Below are 14,667 nucleotides of genomic sequence, written 5' to 3' on the forward strand. Positions count from 1 at the left end.
TGCCACCTGATTGGCAGGCTTCAGTAGTGCTTGGCGTTTACATCATCACCAAGCGCCCACTGTAACGCTGGAAGAGCCGGCTCCGGTGTGCCCTGTGTAAAATGGGTCTGATGTGGATTGGAAACATGTTCCATAGGGGGAGTTACTCTGTATAGACAGCGGCAGCATTGTGTGCTAGTCTATATACAGTCCCTGTATAATGCAGTAACAATCACTCCTTTATTTATTAGCACAATCCCTGATACGGTGACAGCCGTCATGTACGGACTTTGTGCTAAACGCATCATGTTACAGCTGTTGTGGCCTAAAGCTGGGTACACACTGTACGATATATCGTACCTTACATCGTTCCCACGCTGATCGCAACGATATATCATACACATCAAATAGTGCGTACGTCCGAAATATACTGAAATCTGCACATGCGTTCCCTGAGTATGCGCACAGAGGCGGCGCTGCGATCGGATCAGATGGACGGTGACTAGTACTGCACGCAGGCAATGGTCAGACACCACCTGAGATGGGGCTGGTGTAAGTGCCGATGGTGGCGTATAAGGACGCACCAATCGGTATTACAGCGTGTGCAGGAGCGCACGTCTCTCATTGGGCGGCACGGATGTACACACGGGATGGAGCTGGTACAGGCATTGGTATAAACTCGCAGAAGGGTGACGCTGTGTGCGCTGTTACGTGTGACAATGACGGCCGTATCCACACTGCGGCGTTATATACAGACAATAGACTAGAGCGATGTCGGGGAACCCTACAGCGCAGCCACAAGGGATACAATGGCTTCCTGGGTGGGGTAGGACGCTGCCATTTATTAATGGACTATAAAGGATCATTGTGACACAAATCCCCAGACTGACTCTGCGAGCCGGGAACAGGAAGAGGGGGCCGGGATTAGGATGTTGTGAACAATCCTGGGGCCGGACCCTCCTCACTCACACTACATGACGGGGCCCAGAGAGACCTCCTCATGATAAGGACCAAAACCTAAACAAAAATACCAGAGGAATTTCCTAGCTTTCATTAGATAGAGAGCGAGGGGCCGGCAGGCTGGCGACACGACTATCGCTCAGAGGGAGAAGGAGGGGACGGGGGACACCAAATTCTCAGCTGTGAGTGCAACTCGCCAGACTGATCGCTGATTGGCTGCTCGGGTCTGTAACATTCCTGCAGTAATATGGCTGTCATTTCCAGTATGGTCATCTCTGCAGTCCTATGCCACCAGCACCCCCTGTACAGGACAGGCACAGGGCATTACACCCTGCGTACAGGACTGGCACAGGGCATTACACCCTGCGTACAGGACAGGCACAGGGCATTACATCCTGCGTACAGGACTGGCACAGGGCATTACACCCTGCGTACAGGACTGGCACATGGCATTACACCCTGCGTACATGACAGGCACAGGGCATTACACCCTGCGTACAGGACAGGCACAGGGCATTACACCCTGCGTACAGGACTGGCACAGGGCATTACACCCTGCGTACAGGATAGGCACAGGGCATTACACCCTGCGTACAGGATTGGTACATGGCATTACACCCTGCGTACAGGACAGGCACAGGGCATTACACCCTGCGTACAGGACTGGCACATGGCATTACACCGACTGGTACATGGCATTCCACCCTGCGTACAGGACAGGCACAGGGCATTCCACCCTGCGTACAGGACAGGCACAGGGCATTCCACCCTGCGTACAGGACAGGCACAGGGCATTACACCCTGCGTACAGGACAGGCACAGGGCATTCCACCCTGCGTACAGGACAGGCACAGGGCATTACACCCTGCGAACAGGCAGGACTGGTACATAGCATTGCACCCGGTGTACAGGACTGATACATGGCATTGCACCCTGCGTACAGGACAGGTACATAGCATTACACCCAGCGTACAGGACTGGTACATAGCATTACACCTGGCGTACAGGACTGGTACATACATTACACCCTGCGTACAGGACAGGTACATAGCATTACACCCTGCGTACAGGACAGGTACCGTGAATTACACCCTGCATACAGGACAGCTACCGTGAATTACACCCAGCGTACAGGACAGCTACCGAGAATTACACTCTGCGTATAGGACAAGTAGAGAGAAGTACACCCAGCAGGCAGTACAGGTACCGAGATTTAGAGATTTATACCCAGAATAGGTACTGATAATTAGACCCGGTGCCCAGGACAAGTACCAAGAATTACATCCGACATACAGGATACATACTGAGGATTACATGAGGATAGGGTCCAAGAATTACACCCAGTGTACATGGCAGGTAGAGAGAATTACACCCGGCGTACATGGCAGGTAGAGAGAATTCCACCCGGCGTACAGGGCAGTAACAGAGAATTCCACCCGGCGTACAGGGCAGGTAGAGAGAATTCCACCCAGCGTACAGGGCAGGAAGAGAGAATTCCACCCGGCGTACAGGGCAGGAAGAGAGCATTCCACCCGGCGTACAGGGCAGGAAGAGAGAATTACACCCGGCGTACAGGGCAGGTAGAGAGCATTCCACCCGGCGCACAGGGCAGGAACAGAGAATTCCACCCGGCGTACAGGGCAGGTAGAGAGAATTCCACCCGGCGTACAGGGCAGGAAGAGAGAATTCCACCCGGCGTACAGGGCAGGTAGAGAGAATTCCACCCGGCGTACAGGGCAGGAAGAGAGAATTACACCCGGCGTACAGGGCAGGAAGAGAGAATTACACCCGGCGTACAGGGCAGGAAGAGAGAATTACACCCGGCGTACAGGGCAGGAAGAGAGAATTACACCCGGCGTACAGGGCAGGAAGAGAGAATTACACCCGGCGTACAGGGCAGGAAGAGAGAATTCCACCCGGCGTACAGGGCAGGTAGAGAGAATTCCACCCGGCGTACAGGGCAGGAAGAGAGAATTCCACCCGGCGTACAGGGCAGGAAGAGAGAATTCCACCCGGCGTACAGGCAGGAAGAGAGCATTCCACCCGGCGCACAGGGCAGGAAGAGAGCATTCCACCCGGCGCACAGGGCAGGAACAGAGAATTCCACCCGGCGTACAGGGCAGGTAGAGAGAATTCCACCCGGCGTACAGGGCAGGAAGAGAGAATTCCACCCGGCGTACAGGGCAGGTAGAGAGAATTCCACCCGGCGTACAGGGCAGGAAGAGAGAATTACACCCGGCGTACAGGGCAGGTAGAGAGCATTCCACCCGGCGCACAGGGCAGGAACAGAGAATTCCACCCGGCGTACAGGGCAGGTAGAGAGAATTCCACCCGGCGTACAGGGCAGGAAGAGAGAATTCCACCCGGCGTACAGGGCAGGTAGAGAGAATTCCACCCGGCGTACAGGGCAGGAAGAGAGAATTACACCCGGCGTACAGGGCAGGAAGAGAGAATTACACCCGGCGTACAGGGCAGGAAGAGAGAATTACACCCGGCGTACAGGGCAGGAAGAGAGAATTACACCCGGCGTACAGGGCAGGAAGAGAGAATTACACCCGGCGCACAGGGCAGGAAGAGAGAATTACACCCGGCGTACAGGGCAGTAACAGAGAATTCCACCCGGCGTACAGGGCAGGTAGAGAGAATTCCACCCGGCGTACAGGGCAGGAAGAGAGAATTCCACCCGGCGTACAGGGCAGGAAGAGAGCATTCCACCCGGCGCACAGGGCAGGAAGAGAGCATTCCACCCGGCGCACAGGGCAGGAACAGAGAATTCCACCCGGCGTACAGGGCAGGTAGAGAGAATTCCACCCGGCGTACAGGGCAGGAAGAGAGAATTCCACCCGGCGTACAGGGCAGGTAGAGAGAATTCCACCCGGTGTACAGGGCAGGAAGAGAGAATTACACCCGGCGTACAGGGCAGGAAGAGAGAATTACACCCGGCGTACAGGGCAGGAAGAGAGAATTACACCCGGCGTACAGGACAGGAAGAGAGAATTACACCCGGCGTACAGGGCAGGAAGAGAGAATTACACCCGGCGCACAGGGCAGGAAGAGAGAATTACACCCGGCGTACAGCTCAGGAAGAGAGAATTACACCCGGCGCACAGGGCAGGAAGAGAGAATTACACCCGGCGTACAGGGCAGGTACTGATAATTGTACTGAGGAATGTTACTGCAAATTACAGCACAGGGAACCAGATCACTGGTACATAGTACATATGAAATTCCGGGGAGGTTTCTATGGCATAACTGATAGTAATCTGTGCGTGTCCCTGGTATTACCCACAGCGTCTTCCTACAGATCACTATGTACACTGACAGGAGGAGCCCCCCTCCCCACATAACTGCACTAGTGATCTGCAGATCATTGCTCTGTCCATCTACCCCCTGACAGGTACATAGTGATATATTCTGCAGATTATTACATTACTGACCTCACTAGTGATCTGCAGAACATTGCTCTGTCCCATCTACCCCCTGACAGGTACATAATGATATATACTGCAGATTATTACATTACTGACCTCTGTAGTGACCTGCAGAACATTGCCCTGTCCCATCTACCCCCTGACAGGTACATAGTGATATATTCTGCAAATTATTACATTACTGACCTCTCTAGTGATCTGCAGAACATTGCTCTGTCCCATCTACCCCCTGACAGGTACATAGTGATATATTCTGCAGATTATTACATTACTGACCTCACTAGTGATCTGCAGAACATTGCCCTGTCCCATCTACCCCCTGACAGGTACATAGTGATATATTCTGCAGATTATTACATTACTGACCTCACTAGTGATCTGCAGAACATTGCTCTGTCCCATCTACCCCGACAGGTACATAGTGATATATTCTGCAGATTATTACTTTACTGACCTCTCTAGTGATCTGCAGAACATTGCTCTGTCCCATCTACCCCCTGACAGGTACATAGTGATATATTCTGCAGATTATTACATTACTGACCTCACTAGTGATCTGCAGAACATTGCTCTGTCCCATCTACCCCCTGACAGGTACACAGTGATATATTCTGCAGAATATTACATTACTGACCTCTCTAGTGATCTGCAGAACATTGATCTGTCCCATCTACCCCCTGACACGTACACACTGATATATTCTGCAGAATATTACATTACTGACCTCTCTAGTGATCTGCAGAACATTGCTTTGTCCCATCTACCCCCTGACAGGTACATAGTGATATATTCTGCAGATTATTACATTACTGACCTCTCTAGTGATCTGCAGAACATTGCTCTGTCCCATCTACCCCCTGACAGGTACATAGTGATATATTCTGCAGATTATTACATTACTGACCTCTCTAGTGATCTGCAGAACATTGCTCTGTCTCATCTACCCCCTGACAGGTACATAGTGATATATTCTGCAGATTATTACATTACTGACCTCACTAGTGATCTGCAGAACATTGCTCTGTCCCATCTACCCCCTGACAGGTACATAGTGATATATTCTGCAGAATATTACATTACTGACCTCACTAGTGATCTGCAGAACATTTCTTTGTCCCATCTACCCCCTGACAGGTACATAGTGATATATTCTGCAGATTATCACATTACTGACCTCTCTAGTGATCTGCAGAACATTGCTCTGTCTCATCTACCCCCTGACAGGTACATAGTGATATATTCTGCAGATTATTACATTACTGACCTCACTAGTGATCTGCAGAACATTGCTTTGTCCCATCTACCCCCTGACAGGTACATAGTGATATATTCTGCAGAATATTACATTACTGACCTCTCTAGTGATCTGCAGAACATTGCTTTGTCCCATCTACCCCCTGACAGGTACATAGTGATATATTTTGCAGATTATTACATTACTGACCTCTAGTGATCTGCAGAACATTGCTCTGTCCCATCTACCCCCTGACAGGTACATAGTGATATATTCTGCAGATTATTACATTACTGACCTCTCTAGTGATCTGCAGAACATTGCTCTGTCTCATCTACCCCCTGACAGGTACATAGTGATATATTCTGCAGATTATTACATTACTGACCTCACTAGTGATCTGCAGAACATTGCTCTGTCCCATCTACCCCCTGACAGGTACATAGTGATATATTCTGCAGAATATTACATTACTGACCTCACTAGTGATCTGCAGAACATTGCTTTGTCCCATCTACCCCCTGACAGGTACATAGTGATATATTCTGCAGATTATTACATTACTGACCTCTCTAGTGATCTGCAGAACATTGCTCTGTCTCATCTACCCCCTGACAGGTACATAGTGATATATTCTGCAGATTATTACATTACTGACCTCACTAGTGATCTGCAGAACATTGCTCTGTCCCATCTACCCCCTGACAGGTACATAGTGATATATTCTGCAGAATATTACATTACTGACCTCACTAGTGATCTGCAGAACATTGCTATGTGCTATGTTCTGCAGAGCATCTTATACTAAGAAACCTAGTGTACCTAGACATCTTTTTAATCCCTTCACACCTGGGATGTTGTCAGCCTGTTAGGTCACTGTCAATTGTGGCATAGTCTGTGTGGGGCCTGTGTGACCCTCCTGAGGCACAGTTGGTGGTGGCATAGACTGTGTGGGGCCTGTGTGACCCTGTGGCACAGTTGGTGGTGGCATAGACTGTGTGGGGCCTGTGTGACTCTGAGGCACAGTTGGTGGTGGCATAGTCTGTGTGGGGCCTGTGTGACCCTGAGGCACAGTTGGTGGTGGCATAGTCTGTGTGGGGCCTGTGTGACCCTGTGGCACAGTTGGTGGTGGCATAGACTGTGTGGGGCCTGTGTGACCCTGTGGCACAGTTGGTGGTGGCATAGACTGTGTGGGGCCTGTGTGACCCTGTGGCACAGTTATTGGTGGCATAGACTGTGTGGGGCCTGTGCGACCCTCCTGAGGCACAGTTGGTGGTGGCATAGACTGTGTGGGGCCTGTGTGACCCTGTGGCACAGTTGGTGGTGGCATAGACTGTGTGGGGCCTGTGTGACCCTCCTGAGGCACAGTTGGTGGTGGCATAGACTGTGTGGGGCCTGTGTGACTGAGGCACAGTTGGTGGTGGCATAGTCTGTGTGGGGCCTGTGTGACCCTGAGGCACAGTTGGTGGTGGCATAGTCTGTGTGGGGCCTGTGTGACCCTGAGGCACAGTTGGTGGTGGCATAGACTGTGTGGGGCCTGTGTGACCCTGTGGCACAGTTGGTGGTGGCATAGACTGTGTGGGGCCTGTGTGACCCTGTGGCACAGTTGGTGGTGGCATAGACTGTGTGGGGCCTGTGCGACCCTCCTGAGGCACAGTTGGTGGTGGCATAGACTGTGTGGGGCCTGTGTGACCCTGTGGCACAGTTGGTGGTGGCATAGACTGTGTGGGGCCTGTGTGACTCTGAGGCACAGTTGGTGGTGGCATAGTCTGTGTGGGGCCTGTGTGACCCTCCTGAGGCACAGTTGGTGGTGGCATAGACTGTGTGGGGCCTGTGTGACCCTGTGGCACAGTTGGTGGTGGCATAGACTGTGTGGGGCCTGTGCGACCCTGTGGCACGGTTGGTGGTGGCATAGTCTGTGTGGGGCCTGTGTGACCCTGAGGCACAGTTGGTGGTGGATTAGTCTGTGTGGGGCCTGTGTGACCCTGTGGCACAGTTGGTGGTGGCATAGACTGTGTGGGGCATGTGCGACCCTGTGGCACAGTTGGTGGTGGCATAGACTGTGTGGGGCCTGTGTGACCCTGTGGCACAGTTGGTGGTTGCAGTGTGTAGTGTTTTGGCTGTCTGTATGTTAGCAGTGTGGACGGAGTGTTTTGCCTGGTCTGTGCCCGCTGTGGTCCCTGCCACCCTCTGCCAGTCTGGTTGCAGATAAGATCCTGCTCTCTCAGGGCTGGAGGAAGCTGCAGTCACTGTGGGACCCAGACAGGCTGGAGCTTAGGAAGTGGAAACCCTGTATCAGGCCATTATCTGAGACTTTCCAGCCGCTGACACAAATATCTCAGATTGTGCATAGAGAGGAATCCCTGAGTCTTCTGCCCGCGTCCCCGGAACACAGATGACACTTCCAGGGGTGCACGTCCCATATTGTCACTGCCACCCCTGACGTGTCACCATTACTGGGCTCTATAACCAAATACGTCTTCATTAAATATCTATAAACTCCAGAGAATAAATGGTAATTATACCCGTCAGACAGGCAGTATGGGAGCCAGGAACAGGGATGTTCCAGGGGAAACATTTAAAATATAAGATTGTACCTAGGTAACCGGAGTTGGCAGCTACATATGTTCTGGGCCAGGCTGTGTGTACTGGGTTCTGTGTGCCATGTAGTATGTACCAGGCTGTGTGTACTGGGTTCTGTGTTAGTATGTACCAGGCTGTTTGTACTGGGTTCTGTGTGCCATGTAGTATGTACTAGGCTGTGTGTACTGGGCTCTGTGTGCCATGTAGTATGTACTAGGCTGTGTGTACTGGGCTCTGTGTGCCATGTAGTATGTACTAGGCTGTGTGTACTGGGCTCTGTGTGCCATGTAGTATGTACCAGGCTGTGTGTACTAGGTTCTTTGTGCCATGTATGTACCAGGCTGTGTGTACTGGGTTCTGTGTGCCATGTAGTATGTACCAGGCTGTGTGTACTGGGTTCTGTGTGCCATGTAGTATGTACCAGGCTCTGTGTACTGGGTTCTGTGTGCCATGTATGTACCAGGCTGTGTGCCATGTATGTACCAGGCTGTGTGTACTGGGTTCTGTGTGCCATGTATGTACCAGGCTGTGTGTACTGGGTTCTGTGTGCCATGTAGTATGTACCAGGCTGCATGTACTGGGTTCTGTGTGCCATGTAGTATGTACCAGGCTGTGTGTACTGGGTTCTGTGTATGCCATGTGCTATGTGCCAGGCTGTGTGTACCACATTCTGGGTGCTGTGTACTGGGTTGTGTATGCCATGTTCTATGTGCCAGGCTGCATGTACTGGGTTCTGTGTATGCCATGTGCTATGTGCCAGGCTGTGTGTACCACATTCTGGGTGCTGTGTACTGGGTTGTGTATGCCATGTTCTATGTGCCAGGCTGTGTTTACTGGATGCTATGTGCCAGGCTGTGTACCGCATTCTGGGTGCCATGTGCTGTGTACTGGGTTGTGTATGCCATGTTCTATGTGCCAGGCTGTGTGTACTGGATCCTATGTGCCAGGCTGTGTGTACCACATTCTGGGTGGCATGTGCTATGTACTGGGTTGTGTATACCATGTTCTATGTTCCAGGCTATGTGTACTGGATGCTATATGCCAGGCTGTGTACAGCATTCTGGGTGCCATGTGCTGTGTACTGGGTTGTGTATGTCATGTGCTATGTGCCAGGCTGTCTGTACTGGATCCTATGTGCCAGGCTGTGTGTACCACATTCTGGGTGCTATGTGCCAGACTGTGTGTACCACATTCTGGGTGCTATGTGCCAGGCTGTGTGTACCGCATTCTGGGTGCTATGTGCCAGGCTGTGTGAACTGCATTCTGGGTGGCATGTGCTATGTCCTGGGTTGTGTATGCCATGTGCTATGTGCCAGGCTGTGTGTACTGGATCCTATGTGCCAGGCTGTGTGTACCACATTCTGGGTGCTATGTGCCAGGCTGTGTGTACCGCATTCTGGGTGCTATGTGCCAGGCTGTGTGTACTGGATCCTATGTGCCAGGCTGTGTGTACCACATTCTGGGTGCTATGTGCCAGGCTGTGTGAACTGCATTCTGGGTGGCATGTGCTATGTCCTGGGTTGTGTATGCCATGTGCTATGTGCCAGACTGTGTGTACTGGATCCTATGTGCCAGGCTGTGTGTACTGCATTCAGGGTGGCATGTACTATGTCCTAGGTTGTGTATGCCATGTGCTATGTGCCAGGCTGTGTGTACTGGATCCTATGTGCCAAGCTGTGTGTACCGCATTCTGGGTGCTATGTGCCAGGCTGTGTGTACCGCATTCTGGGTGCTATGTGCCAGGCTGTGTGTACTGCATTCTGGGTGGCATGTGCTATGTACTGGGTTGTGCATACCATGTGCTATGTGCCAGGCTGTGTGTACTGGATGCTATGTGCCAGGCTGTGTACCGCATTCTGGGTGGCATGTGCTATGTCCTGGGTTGTGTATGCCATGTGCTATGTGCCAGGCTGTGTGTACTGCATTCTGGGTGCTATGTGCCAGGCTGTGTGTACTGCATTCTGGGTGCTATGTGCCAGGCTGTGTGTACCGCATTCTGGGTGCTATGTGCCAGGCTGTGTGTACCGCATTCTGGGTGCTATGTGCCAGGCTGTGTGTACCGCATTCTGGGTGCTATGTGCCAGGCTGTGTGTACCACATTCTGGGTGCTATGTGCCAGGCTGTGTGTACCACATTCTGGGTGCTATGTGCCAGGCTGTGTGTACTGTGGGTGGCATGTGCTATGTCCTGGGTTGTGTATGCCATGTGCTATGTGCCAGACTGTGTGTACTGGATCCTATGTGCCAGGCTGTGTGTACCACATTCTGGGTGCTATGTGCCAGGCTGTGTGTACCGCATTCTGGGTGCTATGTGCCAGGCTGTGTGTACCACATTCTGGGTGCTATGTGCCAGGCTGTGTGTACCACATTCTGGGTGCTATGTGCCAGGCTGTGTACAGCATTCTGGGTGCCATGTGCTGTGTACTGGGTTGTGTATGTCATGTGCTATGTGTCAGGCTGTCTGTACTGGATCCTATGTGCCAGGCTGTGTGTACCACATTCTGGGTGCTATGTGCCAGACTGTGTGTACCACATTCTGGGTGCTATGTGCCAGGCTGTGTGTACCGCATTCTGGGTGCTATGTGCCAGGCTGTGTGAACTGCATTCTGGGTGGCATGTGCTATGTCCTGGGTTGTGTATGCCATGTGCTATGTGCCAGGCTGTGTGTACCACATTCTGGGTGCTATGTGCCAGACTGTGTGTACCACATTCTGGGTGCTATGTGCCAGGCTGTGTGTACCACATTCTGGGTGCTATGTGCCAGGCTGTGTGTACCGCATTCTGGGTGCTATGTGCCAGACTGTGTGTACTGGATCCTATGTGCCAGGCTGTGTGTACCACATTCTGGGTGCTATGTGCCAGGCTGTGTGAACTGCATTCTGGGTGACATGTGCTATGTCCTGGGTTGTGTATGCCATGTGCTATGTGCCAGGCTGTGTGTACTGGATCCTATGTGCCAGGCTGTGTGTACTGCATTCTGGGTGGCATGTGCTATGTCCTAGGTTGTGTATGCCATGTGCTATGTGCCAGGCTGTGTGTACTGGATCCTATGTGCCAAGCTGTGTGTACCGCATTCTGGGTGCTATGTGCCAGGCTGTGTGTACCGCATTCTGGGTGCTATGTGCCAGGCTGTGTGTACCGCATTCTGGGTGCTATGTGCCAGGCTGTGTGTACCGCATTCTGGGTGCTATGTGCCTGGCTGTGTGAACTACATTCTTGGTGGCATGTGATATGTCCTGGGTTGTGTATACCATGTGCTATGTGCCAGGCTGTGTGTACTGGATGCTATGTGCCAGGCTGTGTACCGCATTCTGGGTGGCATGTGCTATGTCCTGGGTTGTGTATGCCATGTGCTATGTGCCAGGCTGTGTGTACTGCATTCTGGGTGCTATGTGCCAGGCTGTGTGTACTGCATTCTGGGTGCTATGTGCCAGGCTGTGTGTACCGCATTCTGGGTGCTATGTGCCAGGCTGTGTGTACCACATTCTGGGTGCTATGTGCCAGGCTGTGTGTACCACATTCTGGGTGCTATGTGCCAGGCTGTGTGTACTGCATTCTGGGTGGCATGTGCTATGTCCTGGGTTGTGTATGCCATGTGCTATGTGCCAGGCTGTGTGTACTGCATTCTGGTTGGCATGTGCTATGTCCTGGGTTGTGTATGCCATGTGCTATGTGCCAGGCTGGGTTATTATAGCCATCAGTGTCCCTTATGGACTGTGATACCAGAAAGGTGACTCCCGGATACTATAAGGAGCAGTCACTGGATGGGGAGTGGATGATTTTGGTAGAAAGTGAAGCAGTAAATATATGTAACATGAAGGATCGGGGCTCAGGGCTCGGGTATATGTAACATGAAGGATCGGGGCTCAGGGCTCGGGTATATGTAACATGAAGGATCGGGGCTCAGGGCTCGGGTATATGTAACATGAAGGATCGGGGCTCAGGGCTCGGATATATGTAACATGAAGGATCGGGGCTCAGGGCTCGGGTATATGTAACATGAAGGATCGGGGCTCAGGGCTCGGATATATGTAACATGAAGGATCAGGGCTCAGGGCACGGATATATGTAACATGAAGGATCGGGGCTCGGGTATATGTAACATGAAGTATCGGGGCTCGGGTCGGGTATATGTAACATGAAGGATCGGGGCTCAGGGCTCGGGTATATGTAACATGAAGGATCGGGGCTCAGGGCTCGGGTATATGTAACATGAAGGATCGGGGCTCAGGGCTCGGGTATATGTAACATGAAGGATCGGGGCTCAGGGCTCGGGTATATGTAACATGAAGGATCAGGGCTCGGGTATATGTAACATGAAGGATCGGGGCTCGGGTATATGTAACATGAAGGATCAGGGCTCGGGTATATGTAACATGAAGGATCGGGGCTCAGGGCTCGGGTATATGTAACATGAAGGATCGGGGCTCAGGGCTCGGGTATATGTAACATGAAGGATCGGGGCTCAGGGCTCGGGTATATGTAACATGAAGGATCGGGGCTCAGGGCTCGGGTATATGTAACATGAAGGATCGGGGCTCAGGGCTCGGGTATATGTAACATGAAGGATCGGGGCTCAGGGCTCGGGTATATGTAACATGAAGGATCGGGGCTCAGGGCTCGGGTATATGTAACATGAAGGATAGGGGCTCAGGGCTCGGGTATATGTAACATGAAGGATCGGAGCTCAGGGCTCGGGTATATGTAACATGAAGGATCGGGGCTCAGGGCTCGGGTATATGTAACATGAAGGATCGGGGCTCAGGGCTCGGGTATATGTAACATGAAGGATCAGGGCTCAGGGCTCGGGTATATGTAACATGAAGGATCGGGGCTCAGGGCTCGGGTATATGTAACATGAAGGATCGGGGCTCAGGGCTCGGGTATATGTAACATGAAGGATCGAGGCTCAGGGGTCGGGTATATGTAACATGAAGGATCGGGGCTCAGGGCTCGGGTATATGTAACATGAAGGATCGGGGCTCAGGGCTCGGGTATATGTAACATGAAGGATCGGGGCTCAGGGCTCGGGTATATGTAACATGAAGGATTGGGGCTCAGGGCTCGGGTATATGTAACATGAAGGATCGGGGCTCAGGGCTCGGGTATATGTAACATGAAGGATCGGGGCTTGGGTATATGTAACATGAAGGATCGGGGCTCGGGTATATGTAACATGAAGGATCGGGGCTCAGGGCTCGGGTATATGTAACATGAAGGATCGGGGCTCAGGGCTCGGTATATGTAACATGAAGGATCAGGGCTCGGGTATATGTAACATGAAGGATCGGGGCTCAGGGCTCGGGTATATGTAACATGAAGGATCGGGGCTCAGGGCTCGGGTATATGTAACATGAAGGATCGGGGCTCAGGGCTCGGGTATATGTAACATGAAGGATCGGGGCTCAGGGCTCGGGTATATGTAACATGAAGGATCGGGGCTCAGGGCTCGGGTATATGTAACATGAAGGATCGGGGCTCAGGGCTCGGGTATATGTAACATGAAGGATCGGGGCTCAGGGCTCGGGTATATGTAACATGAAGGATCGGGGCTCAGGGCTCGGGTATATGTAACATGAAGGATCGGGGCTCAGGGCTCGAGTATATGTAACATGAAGGATCGGGGCTCGGGTATATGTAACATGAAGGATCAGGGCTCGGGTATATGTAACATGAAGGATCAGGGCTCGGGTATATGTAACATGAAGGATCGGGGCTCGGGTATATGTAACATGAAGGATCAGGGCTCGGTATATGTAACATGAAGGATCGGGGCTCAGGGCTCGGATATATGTAACATGAAGGATCGGGGCTCAGGGCTCGGGTATATGTAACATGAAGGATCGGGGCTCAGGGCTCGGGTATATGTAACATGAAGGATCGGGGCTCAGGGCTCGGGTATATGTAACATGAAGGATCGGGGCTCAGGGCTCGGGTATATGTAACATGAAGGATCGGGGCTCAGGGCTCGGGTATATGTAACATGAAGGATCTGGGCTCAGGGCTCGGGTATATGTAACATGAAGGATCGGGGCTCGGGTATATGTAACATGAAGGATCAGGGCTCGGTATATGTAACATGAAGGATCGGGGCTCAGGGCTCGGATATATGTAACATGAAGGATCGGGGCTCAGGGCTCGGGTATATGTAACATGAAGGATCGGGGCTCAGGGCTCGGGTATATGTAACATGAAGGATCGGGGCTCAGGGCTCGGGTATATGTAACATGAAGGATCGGGGCTCAGGGCTCGGGTATATGTAACATGAAGGATCTGGGCTCAGGGCTCGGGTATATGTAACATGAAGGATCGGGGCTCAGGGCTCGGGTATATGTAACATGAAGGATCGGGGCTCAGGACTCGGGTATATGTAACATGAAGGATCGGGGCTCAGGGCTCGGGTATATGTAACATGAAGGATCGGGGCTCGGCTCGGGTATATGTAACATGAAGGATCGGGGCTCAGGGCTCGGGTATATGT

The 14,667-nt window shown here is 52.1% G+C and overlaps 1 protein-coding gene across 1 annotated transcript in view; it reads left to right on the forward strand.

The window, feature by feature from the left end:
• Positions 1 to 1,056: 1,056 nt before the first annotated feature.
• Positions 1,057 to 14,667, forward strand: part of LOC148454384 (SMAD family member 6-like) — a 68,217-nt gene continuing 54,606 nt past the window's right edge. The window contains exon 1 of the mRNA XM_088460951.1: positions 1,057 to 1,121. The gene's annotated coding sequence lies outside the window, so the exon portion shown is untranslated. The remainder of the gene's footprint in view (positions 1,122 to 14,667) is intronic.

The sequence above is a fragment of the Taudactylus pleione genome, unplaced genomic scaffold, assembly GCF_031769625.1.
Source record: "Taudactylus pleione unplaced genomic scaffold, aTauple2 ptg000997l, whole genome shotgun sequence".
Classification (NCBI taxonomy): Eukaryota; Metazoa; Chordata; class Amphibia; order Anura; family Myobatrachidae; genus Taudactylus; species Taudactylus pleione.